Source organism: Neovison vison, chromosome 11, assembly GCF_020171115.1.
Source record: "Neovison vison isolate M4711 chromosome 11, ASM_NN_V1, whole genome shotgun sequence".
NCBI classification, from domain to species: Eukaryota; Metazoa; Chordata; class Mammalia; order Carnivora; family Mustelidae; genus Neogale; species Neogale vison.
The window spans coordinates 101,832,079-101,852,055 of record NC_058101.1 but is presented as its reverse complement, the minus strand read 5'-3'; positions in this window follow the sequence as shown (position 1 = coordinate 101,852,055).

Sequence of the window (19,977 nt, the reverse complement as noted above, 5' to 3'; positions counted from 1 at the left end):
AAAAAATGTCCTACAATGTTGACAGTGTTTGTCTCTGGTTGGTGGGACTATAAACAGATTTTTGTTTTTTTCTGTTTACTTTTTAATTTTTTTATTCTCATTAAGCATGTATGATATGGGGATAGAAACTAACCTTCAAAATATTGTAAGGCCATAAAATATCAAAAGTACTACAGTCAGATTTGTGTGAATAAAGTGTTAATAGTCAAAAGTATTTACTGTTAAGTAAAGTAAACTATGATCTATGATACTACCAATTAATACTAACAGTGATATTTAAATGTTTTTCCTCCCACAGTAAATGTGGCCATTATAATTCAAGGTAAGCCTTATCTCCTTCTCAAGGAAAAAATCATAAAGCAGAACAGTGTGGTAACTTGAGCACAAATTTGAGCAAAGTCATTGGGTTCAAAACCTGCTCCACCATTCACTACATCGCTGAACTTCAGTTTTCTCATCTGTAAAACAGAGAAAATCACTGTCCCCATCACACTGAGTTGTTATAAGAGATGAATGAGTTAATGTATTTAAAGTCCTTAAAACTACGCCTTTGTTGGGCACAGAGCACCCAGCAAAAAGTATCACTGATGCTTCCTCACAATGGTAATTGGGATCCATTAAGCATCTCAAAGTGTATTAAGGATATAATATAATAAGCATGCATATGAAAAATGCCTACTTTTCCCATTGTAGTGACAGCTGAGCACTTCTAAGATAGGTTTAAAAACTGCCCTCATTAACACATTGAATGAAAGAACAAATGAAGAACCATGTATCCTATGTGTCCAGGCTTAAATTATTAAAATAAATAAAAATTCTATCCTTCTTGTTTTACGAATATACCTCATAATGACCTACAAGGCCAGATATCAAATTTAAACTTCTCACAATAATTTAACTGCTGTCTATGAACAGCTGAATGGCCATTCACCACTACCATCACCACACACACCAACGCATACGTACAAAGGACCCCTCCTCCCAGCCTACACCATCCCCCCCCCCATTTCTCTCCCAGCCTGACCCATGCTGGAGGGTCCTCACATCCAAGTATGGAGTTAACCCAGCTCCTACTTTCAGATGGTCTACAGTCACCCTCCCACCCCCAACAAACAGCAGCCTCTTGGAGAGCTGCCATCAGATTCCTGTGCTGTCCCAGACAGCAGTTTGGGGGTCGTTTGAGCAGAAAATTCTGGGCTGCCAGGTACAGAGAAAATAATCCATAAGGAGTAAGGGATGAGACTCTCAACTGCCATCAACTCTTGGCCTCATAGACTTTTCCCCTCTAGGAGAGGCATGGCTATAAGAAGGCCAGACCAAAAGGCCAAAGCAGAGGCCCCTCTGCCTAGATCTTAGGACATTGCAGATATATAGATAAGGCAAATACTCATCAAATACTTATCTCAGGAATTTAAATTGTAGGAAATCCACAATAAAATGGAAGTGCTCCAGGTATTAACAGGAATGTGAACATTTAGGAGTTAAAAGCAGGTATTTTGGTAAACTTGAATATTTCATAAATAAAACTGTCAGATCAATAATTCTCGTTGGTCCCATCCTAGTTGTCACATTACACACTCCCACAAACACAGAAAAAAAGACCTATACTTGCTCTTCTCCCATATCACTGATGGCTCTGCTTTTTGCTGACTGCTTCTCCACCTCTCTGGCCTCCCTTCCTTTCCTTTGATCCCTCCTTCCACTTTGGGATTTTCCCACTGACTCTGTCCTCCACATAGAATGCTCCATCTCCAAGTGTTCTGAAAAAAATTAATATTTTCTTAATATTGATATTAAATAACATAAAATATCATTAATTGATACTAATATGTTATTAATGTGAATTTTCCAGAAACCTTCTGATCTCCTTTCAGATGCTGCTTCCATAACAAAGCTAGATTCTCTTGAGCCTCCAGACTGGATGGGTCAGCCCAGCTCAGGTAAACACTGATAGAGGATCTTGATCCTTTTCTTTGAAAGCACTGACTGATTTGTAATTACATATTCAAGAGGAGTTTCATGAATGTTTCCCTGCTTTAGTGATACTCTAAGCTCAATGTGGGCAAAGATCAAAGTCTCTTTTGCACATCACACGATGTCAGCAGCTAGCACAGGGCTTAGCATATAGCAGAAGTCATGTAAATATTTGATGGATGATCACACAACATATTAGAAGAAATGTCACAGTACAAAAACCTAAACTGGTCATTGGACATTTAGGGAGCCAAAACTACTTAGGAAGGAGCCAGAGCTTTGGCTTGACAGAACTGGGGTTCTGGGAGGCCTATTGTGTTATGTGGAGGGGATGTGGAAGGGGTACATAGCAACAACATGAAGTGCTCCAATAATGGTCTGTGGACTTCCTAGGCCTTTTAACGGGGGCTGGGCAGTGGTGAGCTGGAGCCAAGTTATACTAGCTGGCCATGAGAATGGATCAGGTCATTGTGCACAGAGCTTGCAATTCCACATCCAGTGACACTGAGTCAGTAGCTTGAAACTGGCCGTGGAGGAAGTATTTACACCAGAAAAATTAGCAAATACTACACATCACAAATCACTACTTTTTTCTCATTTTTGGAGGGTTGGTTGTTACACATTTATCATCACACCACTGGTACCATGCCAATAAATCTCCAATCTGCCTCATGAGGAAGTACAGTCTTTAAGGTTTTCTGATGTCCTCACAATCAAGAACGTGTATATGTCTTTTTCTGTAATTGAAAGAATTTTAGTATTGTTCATTGGGAGGTGAACACTGTTTTAAAAGCCTGAATTATTATTGCTTACTGAGGGATTATATTTCATGAAGTTTTTAAAAATGTTTTTACAGAAAATTTTAAATAAATAAAAACTAAAGAAAAGAGCATGTGAACCCATCACATAGCTTCAGTAATTATGACCAATACTGTTTCATTTCTCCCTGACTCCCTACTCCTTCCCTTCTCAGTGGATAATTTCAAAACAAACATCATATCATTTCATCTATATGTATTTCAGTATTTACCTCTGAATGATAAGCACTTTTTTCAGTAAAACGAAAATATAATTATTGTACCTAAAAAAATCCCTTATATTATTAAAAATCTTGTTGCTATTCATATTTCCATGACTGACTTCCAATTACTTATACTATATGTTTGAATCATTATTCAAATAGGGTCTTTATTTAAATTGGTTGACATTTTTAAAGGTTTGTTAGAGTTTTCACCTCCAATTTTGTGTTTTCCCCCTTGCAATTTATTTATTAAAATAAATAAATAAATAAATAAATAAACAAAGAACCAGATCATTTGTCCTATAGTTTCATACAGTCTAGATTTTGTTGACTACAACTCCATGGTGCCATTTAACATGTTGCTCTACCTCTTATATGGCGTATGAATTGCTAGTTAAATCCAGAGGCTTAATCACATTACAGTTGGGGTTTTGTGTATGCAGTGGTCGGGGGAAGGGAACAAGAGACCAAAGGGGAAGTGGTGGATGGGACACTATTACTTCACAGCCAACACTTTGTACTTCCACTAGAGGGTCCACAGTACCTGGATGTCTTCCTCTTTTGTGTGTGTGTGTGCTTTTTATCAGCCAGTGGTGATTACCACTGAGATCCAGTAACTTGGGGGATTTACAAAATGGTATTATTCTATTTCTGTCATTTCTTCTTTATTTATTAATTGCAATAGTCTTACAAGGAGAACCTCCCCATTATAAATTATTTGGTCATCCAACCATTTGTAACCAAGTCAAATTAAATTCTTTTTTTTTTTTTTTTTTTTAAGAGACAGAAAGTGCACACCAAAGGGGATATGGAGAGGGCATGGGAGGGGCAGAGGGAAGAGAGGATCTTAAGGCCCATTGTGGAGTCCAGTGCAGGGCTCAGTCACACAAACCTAGGATCATGACCTGAACTGAAATCAAGAGTCTGACACTTAACCAACTGAGCCACTCAGGCACCACCAAAGTCAAATTCTTAAAATGAGATATAATAAAAGAAGTCTGAGTTCCATCCACATCCCCTCTATCCTTTTCATTCGAACCCTGATGAATAGATAATAGAAAAGAAGGGATAATAATGGATTTTATCAGTTTATAGCATTAAGCATCTATATCAATAAAAATTTCAAATGAAAACAAATTAAATATTCTACTCAGAAAACTAGAAAAAGTAAATCAAAAAGAAAATTTTTAAAACGTAAACCAAAAGAAAGCATAAAGAAGGATTAATAGAGCAAAAAACAAATTAATGATATATGTGTTTTCAAGTAATTATTTAGTTTCCTAACAGCCCCCAAAAGCAACTAAAGATTTTTTAAGTATTATTATGAATTCATAATCTAAACAATTATGACATATTTCAATTGTTTCATTGCAGTTATTAATATCTATTAATACTCAAATGGTCCTATTTTTGGCCACTGGGAGATTATTCAAGTTGGCTCCTGAGCCCTTTTAATGCAACCCATACAATTGATAATATCTTCTTTGCTTCTGATATAACAAGATATTCCAAGTTTATCTTGTACATTACCCTCAACTAGAATCACTGTTTTCTCCAAGAAACCTAGTTCCTTTTAGCAGGAAATGGTAGTTAGAGAATATAATTTTGGCATCGGGGTGTTCCATGCTATTGAGTTTTTGGCCATTTAATGAACAAAACATAAAAAACATATTTTTTAAGAAAGGTAAAATATTTCAAGTTCATATTTACCTATATTTTAATTTACATATATTACAACTGTATCTTCTTCTCCCATACCATAAAACCCACTTATCAACATCTGTTCTATCCCACAATATATACATAATACCTCAGTAAAACAATATAAAACTATCAAAAATAGAATTACTAAAAAAATGACTTAAAAATGTTTTGCCGTTATTTTTATCATAAGGACATATTCCACTAAGTACAATTATTGGGTTTGAAGTCACCTAGAATAGCTCTTCTGTGTATGTGTATGTTTATGGTTAAACCATCAGTTGGAGGCACAATTCATTTGTATCCTTTTTGATACTATAGGATTTTTAATTGTTTAATTTTGCATTAATTATACTAAATACTAACATTTTTCTTAAGTCAAATACTTGGAACAAAATATGTTAAAAGAGTCCAAGTTCATCCATATCACCTCTAGTCTATTCTTTCCCTCATCATCCACAGTACCTCTTCTAATAACTAGAAGTGACCCACTAGGCATTCTCATCCCTTTATGGCTTTTTCCCCATTTTTAAATGTAAACAATATAGTTTCCTTTTCTTAGAAAAATAATAGCATGCCATACACATTTTCCATCTCTCTTGTTCCTTTAACAATAACCCTGGACAGTGCTCGCTTCGGCAGCACATATAATAACAATAACCCTGGACATCACTCCACAACAGTATATTAAAATTTTTATATTCCTCCTTGCAGTTCCATAGTACTCCAGTATGCTGATAGAAGGCAATTCATTCTACTAGAGAATAATTAGATCATTTCCAATCTTTTGTTATTGGGTGTTGCAATGAAGAGCCTTATGCATAAATCTTTTTGTTTCCTTGCCAATGTATTATAGCGATAGATTTCTAGAAGTGGAAATTTGGCCGAGTCAAAAAGTGAGGACATATGTACAGTCGACTCTTGAACAACATGGATTTGAACTGCACAGATCTATTTAGACATGGTTTTCTGATTTTTACTTTTTTTTTTCTTTTTTTTTTCCAATTTATTTATTTTCAGAAAAACAGTATTCATTATTTTTTCACCACACCCAGTGCTCCATGCAAGCTGTGCCCTCTATAATACCCACCACCTGGTACCCCAACCTCCCACGCCCCCGCCACTTCAAACCCCTCAGATTGTTTTTCAGAGTCCATTGGAAGGGGAGATGAACCATGAGAGACTATGATTTTTACTTTTTTAAGGTTTGACAGTGAAAGCTGCAAGGCATTTATTTTTTTTTAAAGATTTTATTTATTTATTTGACAGAGAGAGATCACAAGTAGGCAGAGAGGCAGGCAGAGAGAGAGGAGGAAGCAGGCTCCCCACTGTGCAGAGAGCCCGATGTGGGGCTTGATCCCAGGACCCTGGGATCATGACCTGAGCGGAAGGCAGAGGCTTTAACCCACTGAGCCACCCAGGCGCCTCTGTGAGGCCTTTATTTACAATCACCCATCTCAGTCACCAGGAAGGGACCAAACAGAAGGCAACTGGTGCACAGGTCACGTCTGTTGCCCTCTGAGTCCCTGGGGAGACAGAAGCGACATCAGCAGTCTGCCGCCCAGGTTGGGCTGGGCTTGTAGGTTGGCCAGTGCCCTGCTGGGGGTGATCAGGTCAGGTGCCTGGGGCTGGTGTGCAAAATTCCAGGTTGAAGCAGAGAAACACACCCAAAGGGCAGAGATAGCTCTGCACAGGGAGCCCACACCCTTGGCATTGCTCCTCACTCCAAATGGCTCCTGGGCTGCACACAGGGCCAGTCAAGGGCCCTGAGCCCCTCCCTGGCCAGGCCCAGGTCCCTTCCTTCATGTTAACCAGGCTTACTACCTCTGAGACCAGTGTACTCACATGTGACCACACCTCCAAACAGAAGGGAAGCTATATTGTGACCCAGGCCATTGTCATGCCTGCAGGACCCTGGGGTGGGGGTGGGGGGAATGGCTGCCCTCTCCCCTGCTGAGCCAAGTCCACCAGACTGTAGAATATCTCCATACTAGCATCTTATACTAAATTTCCACATAAATTCCCTATTCAACTGGGTTACTTGTTGAATAAGACATTAAGAAAATGTCTTACTTATATAACTTTTATTGTATTTATAATATATTTTATAGTATTTACTTTTGAGTATGGATAGCTGTGACTCCACTGTATACACATTTCCTCTTCTTTGGTATTTTCCTATCTATTCTTATTTGTTTTCTTTCCAATTAAATTTTTTAATTAACATATAATATATAATTTCTGCAAGGTTCAGGTCTGTGACTCATCAGTCTTATACAATTCACAGCACTCATCATAGCATATACCTTCCCCAATGTCCATAACCCAGCCACCCTATCCCAGCCCCCCAGCCCCCAGGAACCCTCAGTTTGTTTACTGAAATTAAGAGTCTCTTATGATTTGTCTCCCTCCCCGGTCCCATCTTGTTTCATTTTTTTCCTCCCTGCTCCCTACAACCCCCCATCCTACCTCTCAAATTCCTCATATCAGAAAGATCATATGATAAGTATCTATTTCCAATTAAATTTTATAATTGGTTTATTTAGCTATGGAAAAAGATTGATTTTTTAGTTTTATTTTATTTATTTTTAGATTTTATTTATTTGTTTGACAGAGAGAGACACAGTGAGAGAGGGACACTAGCAGGGAGAATGCAAGAGAGAGAAGCAGGCTCCCCACTGAGCCAGGAGCCTGATGCAGGACTCAATCCCAGGACCCTGGGATCATGACCTGAGCAGAAGGCAGACGCTTAATGACTAAGCCACCCAGGCACCCCAAAACTGATTTTTTTTAATTGGAATTGGAATTATGTTAAATTTAAGCTTTTAGGGATAGCTGACTTCATCATATTGTGTTTTTCATCCAAGAATGGAGCATGTCTACTTGCTCACTTCTATTTCTCTGTCTCTTGGAAACTTTTTATACATTTTCTTATCTAAGTTTTGAAGATTTTTTGGTAGAGTTTATACAAATGAATTCAATTTCCATTTTGATATCCTGAAATGGGATCTGCTCCATTTTAGATTCTGATATTTTGTTTGTTTCTGTGATGATTACTTATTTTTTTGTATGTTAAGGTAATAACTTCTTGATAGGGGCACCTCGGTGGGTGTCTCAGTTGGTTAAGCATCTGCCTTGGGCTCAGGTTATAATCCCACATGGCTCCTTGCTCAGCAGGAAGTCTGCTTCTCCCTCACCCTCTGCCCCTCACCACTGCTTGTGAGTTCTCTCTCAAATAAATGAATAAAATCTTTTAAATTTCTTATTCTAAATTCCTTACCATTTGATAGTTTTCCATGGTTTCTTTTAGGATTTACAGATACATAAGCATATTATTTCCAGGAAATATAGTTTTACTTTTTCCCTTCCAATTGTTATGCCTTCAGTTGTTTCTCTTGAGTTACTTGCACTGGCTAATACTTCAAACACTATGTTAAACAGTAGTGGAGAAAATGAGCAGTCTTACCTGGTTCATAACTTTAGACAAAACATTTTTACTGTCTCCCCATTAAATAAGATGCTAGATTCTGGGGCGCCTGGGTGGCTCAGTGGGTTAAAGCCTCTGCCTTCAGCTTGGGTCATGATCCCAGGGTCCTCGAATTGAGCCCCGCATTGGGCTCTCTGCTCCGTGGAAAGCCTGCTTCCCCCTGTCTCTCTGCCTGTCTCTTTGCCTGCCTCTCTGCCTACTTGTCATCTCTATCTATCAAATAAATGAATAAAATCTTAAAAAAAAAAAAAAAAAGATGCTAGATTCCTTGATGCTATTCTTTCAGGTGGGGAAAAGGGAAGGAGGGAGAGAGTAACAGGAAGAGAAAGTTCATGTTAATTATATATCCATCAATTACTATTTTATAGAATGTTTATAATATAAATAGATATTGAATGTTGTAAAATGTCTTCTCTGAATAGGGGATGTTCAAATGATTTTTCTTTCTAGTCTTCTTAATATGTTGTATCAGTTTAATGAAATTTCTAACAGTGAATCACCTGAATTTAATGAACCATGTTGCATCCTTGGAATTAATCTCAGGACTTGATCATAATGCAATTATTTTTTAAATGTGCTGTGAGATTCCAGTTGCTAAAATTTCATTTAATACTTTTATTAAGACTATGTAAAGCATTGACATTAGTAAATGAGATTTTCTGCATTTTTATTTTTTTGGGGCAATCATCATCAGCTTTTGGCATTAAAGTTATAGTAGATTTAGACCATGAAATTGGAAGATTTGCTTTATGTCTATATTCTTTGGCATATTTTAAATGTATTAGGATCATTGATTCATTAAAGTTTTTCAGTTCCAGTTGTATATGGTTTTCTATAAAACCAAGTGGACCTGCCACTTTTCAGGACCTTATAGCTTATTTTTCTATTTCTTTACTAGTTATTTCTCCATTTATACTTTACTGGGTTCAGCTATGGTTAAGTCTGGTTTTTTTTTAATTATCAGTTTTTATGAAGATTTTCAAATCTATCCTCACATAATTGGGCAAAATAGAACTTTTTAAATTGCTTGGTTTGATGGATTTTTTTCCCTCTTTTTTGATTTCCAATTTTGTCGTTTGGAGCTTTCATATTTATTTCTACTTTCTTTCTTTCACCTTTCTTTCTTTTGATTATGCTAGGTAATGATTTCTCAATTCTGATATTAATGAATTAGCTCAATGTGGCTTTGGGACTATTTTTCTGTTTTCTAAGTCATTAATCTCCATTTTTATTCATATTACTTCCTTTTTATACTTTTGATTTACTTTGTTTAGCTTTTTAAATGGAATGTTTCATTCATTTGCCTTCCTCTTTTATTTTTATTGAAATAGCTATTTAATGGTATAAATATTCTGGTAACTGATTCAGGCGTATCTCACAGATTCTGCTTTTCTCTTCATTACTGTTATTTTTTTAGGATTCTGAAATTTTGAGTTCTTCCTTTGAACCAAGGGTTTTTTGGTAGTATCTTTTTTTTTTTAAATAAAATGAGATTCTATTTGCCATTAGTACACCCTCCTGACCAACCTCACTGACTTCAAATAGTGATTTTAAAAAGTCAATGCTAGCAGTTCCTTGTGATTATTTAAACTCAGACTCATAGAGAAAAAGCAAAACATAATACCACACAATCAGTCGTAATGAGAAAAGTCAGAAAACAAGTAAATCGTAAGTTTCTTCCTCTGTGAAGACTTCCATTTCCAAGTTCAATCACTGGCAGTTCATCTTGAATTCCCTTATGTGAACTGCTTGCTTTGTAGAGCCACAATATGGAGAACTTGGGTTGACCAGACATTTTAATACTCTCAAAAGACCCTATGGCCATACTGAAGTACTGTAGGGTATATTCAGTCTCTCACAAATAAATTTGCACTACAGTAGTATCTTCTACTGAGGTGAGGAAAAAAAAGACATTATTTTTTTGGAGGGACTATGAAAAGGATTTTTGTGCATAATCTTTACTAATTTTTCTTCTGTTTCAGTAGACTTACAGTGATAGGATTTAACTTCCAATTATTTATGGGGGGCTTTCAACATCTCCTTCATAAGCAGTTCCAAGCAATTCCTTTTAACTTAAAGATGAAAGCTCATACTGATTCTAAACACACATACTAAAATCTCTTCGCGCCTCCAAACCATAGTTTAGAATCCAAACCTCAGAGAGTGTGTGTCATTTTCTTCCTGCTAACATGGCTCAGAGACGAGTAAATGTTGGCTTCGGCTTTCTGTCTTGAAGCCTACTCCATCTTTTTCATCTCTGTTTAATTGGTACCTCATATGGGGGGCGGCAGCTGAAATGTGATTACATCTCATGCATCCTGGGATGCTTGGGAGTTCACTAGGAGTCAGGGAAAACTCAGAAGCATTGACGAGAACAAGAGCCAGAGGAATGGGGCCAGTGCCAGCAGAGAGAAGTCAGCGTGCCAGTAGAGAGAAGTCAGCATGCCAGATGGGGGCGAATGTCAGGGCAGGCAGCTGAGAAGAGCTAGAACCTCATGGTATCAGAAGAATAGACCACATTGGAGGGCCAGGAGCCAACCTGGAGCTGGAGAGGGGTGGAGAGAACGAGCTCACTTCCCCAGCTGACCAACTGGGATCACATCAAAGAGCCCGAAGGAATGATTTTATTCAGCCTAAAGCGCCCCTCAGAACCAGAGCCAGGGTTGTACAGCTGGTGCCAATGGCACACTACAGAGCTTCAGATGAGCCATCCCCAGGGAATCTGACCTCAGGACCAAATGAGGAGGCAGTTTTAGAGACTGCCTGGGAGACGGTAATGAAATACCCTAGCTAAACACTAAACTGCCAATGCTACTGCACTGATATGTGTTAGGCTAGTGAGCAGGCATTCCCAGCACCCGTCAACAGGGAGCAGAATTGCAGCCCCATTCCCAGCTCTGGCAACAAGAAAGACTGGCAAGAAAAAAAGCGGCAGGTGCAAGTTTTATGTCATTTTACATGAGGAATGTCCCGAGTTCAAGTCTAATAGGGATTTTTTCTTTTTTCTTTTTTTTAAAGTTTTTCTTTAAATTCCAGTTAGTTAGTGTACAGTATAATGTAAGTTTCAGTAGTAGAATTTTGTGATTCATCACTTACATGCAACACCCAGTGCTCATTACAAAGGGGATTTTCTGTCTAAAAAGTGAGCTTCTTCTAACTGAAATAACCTCCAACTATGGACAACCATCATCCATCTTTATCTCCTTGTCTGTGGTCCTGATTATCTGAGGAAACATAAAATACAGATGAGATTAAAATTTCTATTTTGTGATCCACATGATTAGAGTATACCTTGCTCTTTTCAAGAGCTACAATTACAGTGAAAGTAATAACAGTTGAAGAAAAAAATGGAAATTCATTCCAAAGAAGATAGCTGACAACATAATGTCAAACATATGTCAACTCATTCAGATGTTGCCCTATAATCTAGATGTACTTTCCATTAAAATAGATTTAGAAGATGCAAAACATATACATATATTTCTTAATGTACTATTTAGCCTCTTAAAATCTCTTTATAGGCACTGCCTTGAACTGAAAAATACAAAAATTTACCACATTAAGTACCATGTTATTTGTTATCAACTTATCTTTACAGTTCTAACCATTGTTTAAGTGAGGAAAGCAACACAGAACAAAGATACCACTCTGAAATCTGGGAATAAAAGTAAAACATGTAATTTGCCTCTGGTACTGAAAACAAGAAAGATAAAGTTGATATTTTTTCTAGCGCCCCTCAAATATTATCATACCACTCTCTTACTCAAGAAACTACAACAGCTTTAGGGACACCTGGGTGGCTCAGCCGGTGAAACGGCCTCCTCTTGCTTTCGGCTCAGGCCATGATCACAAGGTAATGAGATGGAGCCCGGTGTCCGGCTCCATGATCAGCGCAGAGTCTGCTTGAGATTCTGTCTCTCTCTCTCCTTCTGATCCTCCCACTTCTCATGATCTCTCTCGCTCTTTCTCTATCTCTAAAAATAAATAAATAAATCTTAAAATAAAAAAGAAGCTACAACAACTTTGAACTAATCCTTTTCTTTCTCTCTTTCTTTTATTTATTTAATAGAGAGATGGAGAGCACAAGTAGGCAGAGCAGCAGGCAGAGAGACAGGGAAAAACAGGCGCTCTACTGATCAGAGAGCCTGATGCAGAGCTCAATCCCAGGATTCTGGGAACATGACCTGAGCTGAATGCAGACACTTAACCAACTGAGCCACCCAGGAACCCCATAAACTAATCCTTTTCTTGAAGTATAATTATTATACAATTTTTTTAGCCTCAGGTGTAAGACATATTGATTTGACAATTCCATACATTACTCAGAGCTCACTATAATAAGTGTAATCACCATCTGTCACCATACAACGTTATTATGGTATTATTGACTATATTCCTCATGCTGTACTTTTCATCTTCATGATTCATTTTATAACTGTAAGTTTGTACCCCTTTACGTCTTTTATCTATTTGCTTATCCCCTCACCCACCTCCCTGCTGGCAACTACCAGCTTATTTCCTATATTTTAGTCTATTTTTATTCATTTAGTTTTTTTTAAGATTCCACATATAAGTGAAATCGTATGGCATTTGTTTTTCCTATCTTTTTCACTTTATCTAACACCCTCTAGGTTTACATGATAACTAATCAAATCAAACCTCTATCTAGGTATTTCTTTACTATTTTTATTAGGAAATATTATATATATATGTACACACACACACACACATATATATATATATCTTGAATATGTATAAAATATAATACTCTCACAGGGCCATACATTATTTCAAATGCTTTGTAAGCATCAAATTATTATTATAAAAACACTATAAAATAGGCACTATTACTGTCAACTTTATTTTACTTATGGACAAACTGAAGAATAGAGAGGTTAGATCAATCGTTCAAGGTCTCACAGCTATGGACTGGGGAACTCGGACCATTTGACTTTAGAGATCCTGCAGAGGTTCACATAGTTGGAATTTTGTTCACTGCATCCACAAAGTAGCTTTCCTTCCTAGATAATAAAAGCAACTAAGAATGATTTATTTCAGTTTCACACATTTCACTGTTGTCTAGTATTTATGTTTGACATTAATTTTGAACCCCCAGCTGGTCATTATTATTATTGTTGTTATCTTATCAACATAAACGTCCTTATGATCAATGCTTGCTTAGATTTACCCATACGTCAACCAGTGTTTTTGCTTGCTATTACTACTTGCCTCTCAATCGTTTCTCCTAGGATTAGATTCCTATTTCATGAAATACAAATTGTGGATATACTTTCAGCAAGATTTCAAGGATAGCACGTTCTTTCAGTGTTTTTTGTTTTTGTTTTTGTTTTTGAGCTTTTCTCTCTTGTGTCTCTGTATTATAGTTTTGCTGTGTATAGAAATAAAACTTAAAAATAATTTCTCTCAGTACTTTTTAAAGACTTCATTCTGTTAGGCTTTCCACTGTTATTGTTGGTATGTGTGTTCCCTGCCTGCCATTAATTTTTAAGTAATATTTATGTATTTAAATTGTTTTTTTTTCCCAATTTATTTATTTTCAGAAAAACAGTATTCATTATTTTTTCACCACACCCAGTGCTCCATGCAAGCTGTACCCTCTATAATACCCACCACCTGGTACCCCAACCTCCCACCCCCCCGCCACTTCAAACCCCTCAGATTGTTTTTCAGAGTCCATAGTCTCTCATGGTTAAATTGTTTTTAAGATTCTTAAAACATTTTTAGTTTATTGATACAAAATATGTCAGATTCAACTTTGCCTTATTTGATCTCTCCTCGAGTTCCCAACAAGTATTTTGTTCTTGTTAATATAGTTAAATAACAGACCTAGATATTTAATAAGCATGTAAAAAATACATGGCATTTTTCTCTATTTTTTGTCAGTTCAACCACCATATGAATATGATATTACAGCAAACTTCTTAAAAACAAAGAACTTTTTTTTTTTTACTTCTTTTCTATGAACTATAACAGACCTCTGTACCCGGTGAAGGTGTTTATGAATAATTTGGGATTTATCCTTGCTTTTTATTTGAGGTAATTTTTTTAGGTTCAATTATAACTCATAGTAAGTTAATATCTCCACATTCTCTTCCCTCCCTTCCTCTAATTTCTAAAACAAGGAGCTGAAACCAAAGATAGAAATAAAGGCAAAATCCTAGGGTTGGTTTTGTAATTGGGGCTTAAGTAGAAATTGCTACTGCTCTCTAATTTTCAATTATATTATGTATAATCAATTAGGCCAAAATATCTAATTGCAGAGTCCAATTTGATTAATATAAAAGGTAAGTTTTTAAGATTCAATTTACAAAAAACATTTTTTATCCCAAGATATCATTCCTCAGATGTCTTCTATAAAAGTGAATTCTCAAAAAGATGAAAATATGTTAAGTAGAAACTTTCTGCACCCAATAAAGTACAAGATAATGCCAAAGTTTTACTGCTGCATGACTTAGTGACAGCTACTGAATTATAACCTTATTAAGACAGGCATTGGAAGATCAAGCATCACACTGAACCACTATGGAAATAATCCATCTGGACAAATTTAAGGAAGGCTTAATGATTTATCAGAGATTATAAGTAAAGCAAAATGCTTCACTCTATGTTTTTTATTTTTGACTTGCCAAAATTTCCCAAACATGGGTGTGACTTTCTTCAAGAATCTGATAAATATAATAAAAAACAACAGAAGTTTAGGTATTTTTCCTATTTTAAAGTGTTTTTTAATGTAAACTAATTCATAAACAGAAGTTCAATACATTTTATTAGTCTTAGTAAGGTCTAAATTTCTTTTGTTACCAGGGTAATAGGGCTTATGTGTATTTTTTAAGTGAAAAAGAAAGAAAATTAATTTTTATGAGACCATTTTTGAAAGAATTATCTAATATAGAACAAAGACAAATTAAATTTTAGGAGCAGTATCACATCCTGATAATTTTAAAACTCAGGGAAATGTGAACTACCTTAAATTATTCCAACATAGAACAAATGAACCAAGTAAAGATGCCAGCTTTTTAGAAACATCTTTCTTTTAAAAAGAAAAAAAGGAGAGATTTTATTTATTTATTTATTTATTTATGAGAGAGAGTGAGCATGCTTCCTGGAGCAGGGGGAGGGAAAGAGGGAAAATCAGACTCCACACTGAGCAGGGAGTCCAATGCAGGGCTTGATCCCAAAACCCTGGGATCATGACCTGAGCTGAAGGCACACACAACTGACTGAACCACCCAGGCACCCCTAGAAAATCTTTCAACAGGGAACACCTAGAAGTTCTTGTAACACTGTACTCTGCCCTCAGAGCTAGAAAAACCCTTTGGATATCATCTATTTTAGTCATCCCAACTTGTGATCCTTGGATCCATGGGATGCTGTGAAATTATCACTAGAGATATACAAAGGCATGAAGAAACCAGGAATTTCTTTAAGCAAAATCCGTATGCCACACATATATTTGTGTGACTGTTTCTGATGCATGGACATGCAATTGTGACTCACAAAATATAAATAAAACATTTCAGAATCCATAGACATTATTGTCATATTTTTCCCAATCAACTGACATCACAAGTATAACTTCTAATGCAAAGGAATTTTTGAAACCTTAAAGGAGGTAAATGATGGCTCTACTGTTCCCCATCTTCTCCATTTCTTTTAAGCATGTCTATATCCACAATTAAGCTCTGCAAAGGTGAGAATTTCTGTCAATCTTTGTTTACTGCTGTATTTTAGAATATTGTATGACATATAGTGAGTGCTTAGAAATGTCTGTTCAATGAAAGAATGTTAATTACCCAGCACTGGATATTAAAGAGCTTTAAATAATCAGCACAGAAATACAAGTTACATGGAGGCTGTTAAAAAGGCAGATGTGTTGTCTTCCTTTTTGGCAAAAAGCTACATTGTAACATAATAAATTTTTGTGTATGTGTTTAGAGAATAGTTGTTCAGACTCTCCACAATTTATTGCTTTTCTTCATGCTGAGATAAAGACTTATTGTGAAACATGATCACTTTTTTGGTGGTTTGGAGCCCATCTGCTCCTGGGTGCCAATTAAACTCTGGCAGGAGCCTGATGCTCTCCATGGAGCAGCTGGTGTCAACATCATATAATATATGCTCCTGAAATGGATCGTTCTGCTGCTCAGGGAACATGCAGTAGAGGCTTAGCTAAAATAAAGAAAGGACAAGGCTATGACATCCAAAAATAAAATCAAAGGGGATCAAGTTAGGGTTATTTATATATACTGATACTGGGCTCAGTAGTCTAAACACCTCACAGCTGTTCAAAATTTGAGAAGAAGAAATCAACTATATCACTAACATCTCCCTAGCTGAAGGAGGTTTGGGCCAGGTAGATCTGTCCTCTGTCTGCCACTTGCAGTCTCTGCTACAGTGACTTGGTCTCAGGTCTCTTCAGTTTAAAGTTGGGAGTAAGAAAGATACATCTGATATCAGACAATGTGGGTTCCAAGCATGCAACTTCCTGCTCTGTGATCTCAGAAAGATATTTCATCTCTTCAACCCTAGTTTTCCACACAATGAGGAAAATCATTGTTCTTGTCTTCCTGAGTTGTGAAGATTTAATAAAACAATTCATATGAAGTACTCAGCCCAGATTCTGGCTTATACATTTTCAATTAGCATTAGCAATCACTATAATTACTGTAAGAAAATAAACCATGGGCCCATTGTTAGTACATCTAAAGCCTCTTTCTAACTCCAGTAGACCGAAAAGGATGGGATGCAGGGAGTACTTAAACCTATCGGGCAATAGACACCTATTTTCCTCGCCTAATATCATCCCACTAATATTGAGTCACCAGCCCTCCTGCCCAACTTGATATTTTCTCTGTATTTCTTAGTTTATTCTTCAGTGAGAGTTGGACTCAGGGTCTCAAAACAAACACTGATCAGTCATGACATCTACAAGCAATTGTTCTCTCTGAGCTCATTTTGACAAGAGGGTGGAGGGCACGATTACCTTGCTTTGTATCATGGTCCCCTCCTCATTCTAAAGCTTTATCCAAATTCAGCCTAAATTTTCAAAATTTTGATCCAGAGAATCAATGTTTTCTGCCCACTTTGTGACATCCTCTACTCCTTTCATCTCTTACTACTCATTCCTCTTACTTCCCCTATTTCTACCCTTCTGTTCCTCTCTACCATGCCTTTCTCCCTTTTGATAGTGTTCTTATTTTTTTTCTATCATCATTCTTAAACATTTCCACAAACACAATACTTAAATATTATTTATAAAACCACTGGGCCGGGTGCCTATGTGGCTCAGTCAGTTAAGCATCTGACTGTTGGTTTTGGCTCTGGTCATAATCTCAGGGTCATGAGACCAAGCCCCATGTCAGGCTCCAGCTCAGTGGAGTCTGTTTGAGATTCTCTGCCTCTCCCTCTGTCCCACCCCTGATCACTCTCTCTCTTTCTCTCTCAAATAAATAAATAGAAATTTTTACAATTTTAAATTGAAATAAAATAAAAACCACTGGAGAGTAATTTTTAACCTAGCACCCATATGGACACCAAAAATTTTAGGGATACCCTAAATGTATATGCAAAATAGTACTGTAACTATGCATATGTGCATGCATATGTGTGTATGTGGGGGAGGGGACATGGAGAGAGAGAGGGAGGGGGGAAGGAAGGAGGAAGGAAAATTCGTATGTACTTGTTTTCTTAAGGAAAGAGTACATCACTTTCATCAATCTCAAAAACTGATATTAAAAATATGAAAACCTCTGCTAAGTTAATCTGAAGACTATAGAATTGTTTTAATACATGTTAACCATTATTGTCAAGATATAAAAGCATAAAGATGATGAATTCTCAACAAATACTTATGTACCTAAATGTTAAGAAAATTAATGGTCCTAAGCCCTCAAGAAGTTCACTGTCTAACTGAGAAGAACAAATTAATTTTTTTCCCCAATTTATTTATTTTCAGAAAAACAGTATTCATTATTTTTTCACCACACCCAGTGCTCCATGCAAGCTGTGCCCTCTATAATACCCACCACCTGGTACCCCAACCTCCCACCCCCCCAACAAATTAATTTTTAAAAGTAATAATGCATTTTATATTATTTATTTTATTTTTATTTAATTTTGCTTGTAATTTTTTATGTGTTTATATTAATAAATAGTCTGTATAATATGAAAATAGCTGGGGAGAACAATGCTGAAATAGCATTGTTTCATTCACAACACAACAGAGGAATAAGAAATAAGGTAATTCTTTAAAAAAAGGCAATTTGGGAGAAAATATTAGTCTGGGGTTAGAAAAATTATTTTTTAGATTATAACTAAACAATCAGATGGAGAAATAGACAGAGATGTGGGGCAGAGTTGAATTTAGTGAAGATGACTGGCAGACTGGCAGATAACTGGCAACCTGAATATAAACTGTGTAAAAGCCATCTTTTAAGGACTTGAATGAGTGGCCAAGATGTAAAGATGGTGTGAGAGAGAACAGAATAGAAGGTCAAGAGAAAGTTTCCTTTAACTGCACAAGACCTCAGCACATTTCCTCAGAGAGGATGAATTACCAGCCATCACCGCCTGCCTCTTTTTGTTGGACCATTTGCACTAAGAGTAGTGATGTGGTCATTGTTCTTTTGATTATAAAAAGAATGGCATATACAGTTCTGAGTTATAACTATTCAGGAGGTTGTAGAGACTATAAAATTCTGTGCCCAACACTTGTTTCAAGGCTCAGCAACTGATGCTTTTATATACACTAACAATGAAACTGTAGAAAGAGAAATTAGAGATGCAATTCCATTTATAATAGCACCAAAAACCATACGATACCTTGGAATAAACCTAACCAAAGAGGTAAATGGTCTATACTCTAGGAACGACAAAACACTCATGAAAAAAATCGAAGAAAACACAAAAAGATGGAAAAACATACCATGCTCATGGATTGGAAAAATAAACATTATTAAAATGTCTATGTTGGGGCACCTGGGTGGCTCAGTGGGTTAAGCCCCTGCCTTCGGCTCAGGTCATGATCCCAGGGTCCTGGGATTGAGCCCCACATCAGGCTCTCTGCTCAGCGGGGAGCCTGCTTCTCTCTTTCTCTCTCTCTCTCTCTCTCTCTGTGCCTGCCTCTCTGCCTACTTGTGATCTCTCTGTGTCAAATAAATAAATAAAAATCTTTTTTAAAAAAAAGTCTATGCTGCGCAGAGCAATCTATAATTTCAATCCCAATCAAAATATCAACAGCATTTTTCAAAATCCTGGAACAAACAATCATAAAATTTGCAGGGAACCAGAAAGGACCCCAAATCACAAAGGAAATGTTGAAAAAGAAAAACAAAGTTGGGGGCATCATGTTGCCTGATTTCAGGCTATAGTACAAGGCTGTGATCACTAAGACTGCATGGTACTAGCACAAAAACAGACACATAGACCAATGGAGCAAAATAGAGAGTGCAGATATGAACTCTGATCCCTATTGTCAACCTAACTTCAGCAAAGCAAGAAAAAAATATCCAATGGAAAAAAGATAGTCTCTTCAATAAATGGTGCTGGGAAGATTGGACAGCTATATACAGAAGAATGAAACTTGATTATTCTCTTACACCATATACAAAGATAAACTCAAAATGGATGAAAGACCTCAATGTGAGATGGGAATCCATCAAAATCCTAGAGGAGAACATAGGGAGTAGCCTGTTTGACATAGGCCACAGCCACTTCTTCAAGATGTCCCTCCAAAGGCAAAGGAAACATTAGCAAAAATGAACTTTTGGGACTT